We start from the raw sequence: 6,710 nt of genomic DNA, 5'->3' as shown, positions 1-6,710 counted from the left end.
GTTATTGTGCCAATTTATTTTGCTATTTACTTTAGGTTTACTAGATAGGTGGCCTATGACACATTTACAATTTTTTTTCGAATTACTTCATAGTAACTTGTTTTGAGATATGTAGAATTGATTTTTATTTTTATACGGTAATTAATTACAGATGGACCGGCAATGGATGCACGGCAGCCGGAGCACCTCGGCGTGGATTCAGGGTTTAGATTCTTTTCTCAAGGCGGCAATGGCAAATAGGTCGCCAAAGGGTTTAATTTGTTGTCCATGCAGTTTTCGAAAATAAAAAGGAATTCCGGAAAAGAGATACTCTATGGAATCACCTGGCCTTGAATGGATTCATGAGTAACTATATCCTTTGGACCAAGCATGGCGAAGTTGGAGTTATGATGGAAGATAATGAAGAAGATGCCGATGATGATAACAACCTTCCAGATTGGGCATGGGTTCATGAAGCAGGTGGCTTTCAAGATGAACCAATGGACGAGGGTGAAGCAAATGTTACACAAGAGGAGCCACCTGACGAGCTAGGTCAGGCATTGCTTGATGCACAGAAAGACAGTGAGACTATGAAGGAGGCATTAAAATTCGAGAAGATGTTGGAGGATCACAAAAGGCCGTTGTTCCCTCGTTGCAAACCGGAGCAAAAGAAGTTGGGTACCACACTGGAGATGCTGAAATGGAAGGCAACTAATGGTGTCACCGATAAGGGATTTGGTGAGCTATTAAAGATTGTAAAGAACATGCTTCCTGAGGGTAATGAACTGCCGTCAACAACATACGAAGCTAAAAAGATGGTTTGCCCTCTTGGATTGGACGTGCAAAAGATTCACGCATGTCCTAACGACTGCATCCTGTATCGCGGCGAATACGAGAACTTGGAAGCTTGTCCTGTTTGCAGCGCATTGCGGTATAAGATCAGGCGAGTTGATCCAGGTGATGTTGATGGGCAACCGGTAAAGAAGAGAGTTCCCGCAAAGTTAGTGTGGTACTTCCCTATAATACCACGTCTAAAGCGCTTTTTCAAAAACAAGGATAACGCTAAGTTGATGCAGTGGCACAAAGAAGACCGTAAGGAGGATCACATGATCAGACACCCAGTAGATGGATCCCAGTGGAGAAACCTTAACCGAGAGTATCCTCAATTTGACAACGACCCAAGAAATATAAGATTTGCTCTAAGTGCGGATTGAATGAATCCGTACGGTGAGTTTGGCAGCGCTCATAGTACATGGCCCATGACCCTATGTATGTTCAACCTTCCTCCTTGGTTGTGCCTGAAGCGTAAGTTCATCATGATGCCGGTGCTTATAGAAGGGCCAAAAGAATCTGGCAACGACATTGATGTGTTCCTGCAACCCTTGATGGATGATCTCTTACTACTCTAGAAAGAAGAAGGTGTACGTGTGTGGGATGAGTATAAACAGAAGTCCTTCAACCTCCGAGCTTTGCTTTTTGTATGCATCAATGATTGGCCTGTACTTGCAAAACTTTCGGGACAGTCGAACATGGGATACATGGCCTGCACTCACTGTTATGATGAGACCGATAGCATTTATTTGAAACACTGTAAGAAGTGCGTATACATGGGCCATCGCCAATTCCTTCCTACTGATCACCCCCTAAGAACCGAAGGGAAGCATTTCAAAGGAGAGCCCGAAACTCGTCCTAAGCCTCTGTTCCGTAATGGAAAGCATGTGTTCTCGATGATCAAGGATGTGAAGGTAGTATTTGGAAAGGGTCCCGGTAGCCAACCTGTTCCCAAGGATGACCAGCGACATGTTCCAATGTGGAAGAAGAAGTCTATATTGTGGAACCTACCTTATTGGCAAGTCTTACAGGTTCGCAACGCAATTGATGTGATGTATCTGTCGAAGAATCTTTGCGTGAACCTACTAGGCTTCCTGGGAGTGTATGGTAAGTCAAAAGACACATTGGAAGCAAGGCGCGACATGCAGCAGCTAGCTGGACGACAAGGCTTGCAATCCGAGAAGAGAGACAAAGGATGCCACTATTTAAAACCTCCCAGCTATAATCTGAGCAAAGAAGAGAAGGAAAGTATGTTCGATTGCTTGAACAGTATCAAGGTCTCGTCTGGATACTCCTCAAATATACAGGGCATAATAGATGTGAAAGAGAAGAAAATCCAAAACTTGAAGTCCCATGACTGCCACGTCCTGATGACACAATTACTTCCGGTTATACTGAGGGGTGTTCTACCGGAAAATGTGAGATTGGCAGTTGTAAAGCTTTGTGCATTCATGAATGAAATTTCACAAAAAGCAATTAATCCAAATAATCTAATAAATCTGCAGAAAGACATTGTCGAATGTCTTGTCAGCTTCGAGATGGTCTTCCCACCTTCCTTCTTCAACATTATGACACACCTTCTAGTTCATATTGTGACAGAAATAACTATCCTAGGTCCTATTTTTCTATACAATATGTTCCCTTTCGAGAGATTCATGGCAGTATTAAAGAAGTACATGCATAAACGTTCTCGCGCCAAAAGGATGCATTGCTAAGGGTTATGGAACAGAGGAGGTCATTGAGTTTTGCGTTGACTATCTTCCTGATCTCAATCCGATTGGGCTCCCTGTGTCACACCATGAGGGGCGACTAAAGGGAAAAGGCACACTAGGAAAGAAATATAATGTGAACATCCCTTGTAGTGAATTCAGCCAAGCGAACTTCACGGTTCTTCAGAATTCATCCAAGGTGGCTCCATATATTGACGAGCACATGAATATTATACAGTCTGAAAATCCACAGAAGAATCGTGCTTGGATTACACGCCAACATATAAAAACTTTTGACGGCTGGTTCAGACGAAAATTATTGGGCAACAACACAGTTGATCAAGAACTTCAATGGCTTGCTAGGGGACCATCAATCACCGTCCAGTAATACCAAGGGTACGAAATCAATGGGTATACATTTTACACGAGAGCTCAAAACAAAAAAATCACCAACCAAAACAGTGGTGTCCGTATGTGTATAGTAAACAGTAATAGAGAAAAGAACAATTACTATGGTGTCATAGAGGAGATATGGGAACTTGAATATGGACCCATAGTTGTCCCTCTATTTCATTGCGAATGGGTGGCTGGAGGAGGCGTAACGAAGGATCGGTATGGGATGACCATAGTTGACTTTAAAAAGATTGGATATAAAGATGAACGATTCGTTCTAGCCAAGGATGTGACACAAGTGTTCTATGTGAAGGACATGTCGACCAAATCGAAGAAGAAGTCAGATAAGACGCCTGAAGTAGACAAGGCTGGAAATGAGCCAAAACGGCACATAGTTCTTCCAGGAAAAAGAAAAGTTGTTGGAGTTGAGGATATTTCGGACAATTCGGAAGATTATGACCAGATTGATGACCTTCCTCCATTCTCAGTTGACGTTGACCCCATCATCCTCTTATCCAAAGAGGACACGCCTTACTTACGCCGTGGTCACGCGCAAGGCACTTTCGTCAAAAGGAAGATTATCAATGTTGCAGTAGATAATGATAATGAGTAGTAGTTTTATATAAATTATATATTGTATTTTCTCATTAAGTGATGTAATGTAACACACCGTATCGTATTTATCTCAATTCTCGATACTATTCGTGCAATTAGGACACAATATCATCTTCAAATAATATTATATTTTTGCATGGTATAAATATTATTTACTTTTACTAATTTTGCATTACTAGAAGCGTTGAAATATTAAATTACAAACAAATAATCAAGTAATTTGCGAATTGATTACATCATTGTATAGGCTATTATTGAAAAGTTTTTTGAATATTTTTGCATGGATAAAAATGAAATGTTTTCGATTTATTACGAATAATAGAAGCATATATACATATAAACCCTATAAACTACACATAATTGATAATGCAAGCATATTCGTTCATTTACTTCAATTACTATTATTATTGTGTAGATATAATTAACAATATACTTAAAAAATTAACATATCAATTTTTATTTTATTAATCTAATTATTAAGCCTATTACGAATAAATTTACTAATATTAAAAATTTTGCGTAAAAGAGAATTGGGGCGGGCAAATTTTAGTTCCCGCCAGGTGGGACAAGTTAGTGTCGGCTAGTAATTCTAGCCGGCACTAACATACGCACGTTAGTGCCGGCTGGTAATTCGAGCCGGCACTAACGTACGCACGTTTGTGCCGGCTAGAATTACTAGCCGGCACTAACTTGGCCAGATGACGTCACAGAGGGCACGTTAGTGCCGGCTGGTAAGGCTAACCGGCACTAACCGAGCACTCCCCCATAAATCCCCTTCTCTCCCACACTTCACATAATTCAGATCGACGTCGCGTGATCCCCGGCCGCCGCCCCCGTCCCCGACTCGCTTGCCCGCGTGCGCCGCCACCCCCGTTCCCGGCCGCGCGTGGATCCCTGGCTGTCCCTCGCCCGCGTGCGCCGCCGCGCGTCGTCGTCGACCTCCCCGGCCCGGCACGCCGTGCCGGCCGCACAGCCCGACGCCGCGCCGGCGCAACCTCGTCCTGTGGCCGCCCCGACGCCGCCCCAACGCCCTGCGCTCCGCTGGAAACGGTGCCGGCCCGCCTTCTGCCGGACTTGAGCCCTCCGTGAGGTCGGCCCGTCTGCTGCCATCCAGATTGCGCCCACCACCACGCCGGCTCCATCTCCTGCCATTGGGATTCTGCCCCTACGACACAATCCTCTTCGCCCAATCCCAGGTAAAGCTCTTCTTGTCTCATCTCCAAATCAATTAACCATAGATATATTAGAGGAAAACTTTGGAACCCAAAATTTGTGCAATGATCTCGTTAAACTTAGTACCAAAATTAACCAGATTAGTATGCTGGAGCTTGGCTATATGAGCTGTACTTCATTTTTAAACTGTGTGAAACCTTGGCACAAGCATAAACAAATGAGCACAAACAAAATATAAGTTAAGCAGCTGTACAACAGTTTTTCAGTGTACCCTTAACTCTGAAACCTGTCCTTTGACATGCAGACTGTACTGGAGTTATAGAACTGAGGTGCAAGCTTTCAGTTAACCCTAGGTAATTCTTTTTAGGTCACAAGTTTGTAGATAAGGTCTCATATATTTAGAACATATGAATTGTCTTGTGTTGAAAATTTCTTCTTCTTGCTAAAGCTTGGCAAAACAAACTTTTGAGGTTAATGAATATAGCCTATTTGCCTCTTGACTTTGGATGAAACAAGGAATTACCGCAAGCCATGTTTGTATGATGAATGCTGACATCTTTGGAGTTCTGCAGGTGTATTCCGTCAGTGTTGAGACTGTTCTCAGGGGAGGATATAGTCACATCGTGGACCATCACTCCTTGACAGTTGTCAAACTTAAGATGGCACTGTGAGCTGTTGACAATAGTGATGCCAGCTACTAAGACGTTGAAACTACCATAAAACCTCAATGACTGCATCAGGTTGCAAAATCTGATTTATCATAACTTTGTTTCTGTACGTGATAATAATGCCAGAAAGATAATTGATATTCTTACTGTAGGTTTAATCTGGCATTCTATCGAGCTCCACATCGTACTGCAGGAAAGTATCCAAGGTAAACAAACACAACCAACTTTTCATTCAATTAATTTATTGACAATCATGCACTTGGTGGCTAGTTCTTACAGTGTCATCATCATCCTCATCCTCTGGGTCTGAGTAGGTCCACCATTGTTGCCCTCTGCCATTTATGATGCCACTGCCTTGAATTACTATTCCATTTAGTTTGGTGAACTCAAGCCACTGGAGCAAGCCAGAACCCCAGGCTTTAGCACTGGTTGGAGCTAGGATTGTTCCTTCCAGCTGCAAAGTAAGTACAACATGAAACAGAATTACTCGTTGCACTTATTCTTACATTATCAAATTAGACAAAATACAGTCCTGCCCTACCTTTTTTTATCAGTTTGGGCAATGAAAGTTATTGGGAAAGTTTTTTTATATCTAATTTGGGACTAAGAGCATAATTTACCTGGAAAACAATGTTTGGTTTGCAGTGAGGCCCAGAGAACGAAATTGGCCCAACAAGGAACTCTAGTTCTGGTGGTACGAGAACTGTAGATGCCCCCTGCTTGCAGGCAGCAGCCCAGGCTCCTTCAAAAGCCTGTATGCAAATGCACACACAATTATTAGCTCTAGCTTCTACCGAAAAGACAGTCCTCTGGAATCTAGCATCACAAAATCAAATGAGCAAGGGGTAAAACACATTCTGTAACACCTAGTCTCCCTAAGATAGATAGTCAGCAGTTGCACTGTGCATTTTATTGTTTCGGCTGCTGTGCTGGAATGAGAAGCAATTTATGACCACTAAAAAAGAATTTGAAAAAAAACTATGTTCTTTTTAGTGAAAATATAAAAGAAGTCAATATAATTGATAGAGCTTTCAAACCATGCCACAATGCATCTAAAAATATTTTTAGATGAGGTTTAGTCTCTTGCAAATTCGCTACAAATTTCCCATGAGTTTTTTTTGCTTTTTAATAAGAACATGAAAAATGTTACTATTGATTCATGCCGTGTGTTATTGCAAAAAAAAGGACTAGTTAATGCCAAAGAGAGTTTGCTATATTATATATCTATAAAGCCTGGGGAATAATTTTTTGTTTGTTTCCTTGACACATAGAAAAGTTTTGCAAGAGCTGTGGAAAAGGTTCTCGTGTTGTGGATCCTGACTTCTTTTGGTGTAACCTTTGT

General features: G+C 42.0%; 2 long non-coding RNA genes across 2 annotated transcripts; one reads left to right on the top strand and one right to left on the bottom strand.

Annotated features, from left to right (window-relative positions):
* The first annotated feature begins 4,947 nt into the window (after positions 1-4,947).
* Positions 4,948-5,531, top strand: LOC120684398. The gene is made up of 3 exons (XR_005679278.1): positions 4,948-5,053; positions 5,273-5,440; positions 5,521-5,531. It is a non-coding gene; the product is annotated as an uncharacterized LOC120684398 (long non-coding RNA).
* LOC120684399 lies at positions 5,529-6,123 on the bottom strand. Its single transcript, XR_005679279.1, has 3 exons — positions 5,989-6,123; positions 5,646-5,822; positions 5,529-5,555 (listed from the first exon to the last, which is right to left on the bottom strand). It is a non-coding gene; the product is annotated as an uncharacterized LOC120684399 (long non-coding RNA).
* Between the last annotated feature and the right edge of the window lie 587 nt (positions 6,124-6,710).

The sequence above is a fragment of the Panicum virgatum genome, chromosome 8N (genome assembly GCF_016808335.1).
Source record: "Panicum virgatum strain AP13 chromosome 8N, P.virgatum_v5, whole genome shotgun sequence".
Lineage (NCBI taxonomy): Eukaryota > Viridiplantae > Streptophyta > Magnoliopsida > Poales > Poaceae > Panicum > Panicum virgatum.
This window is presented reverse-complemented; position numbering and strand designations above follow the sequence as displayed.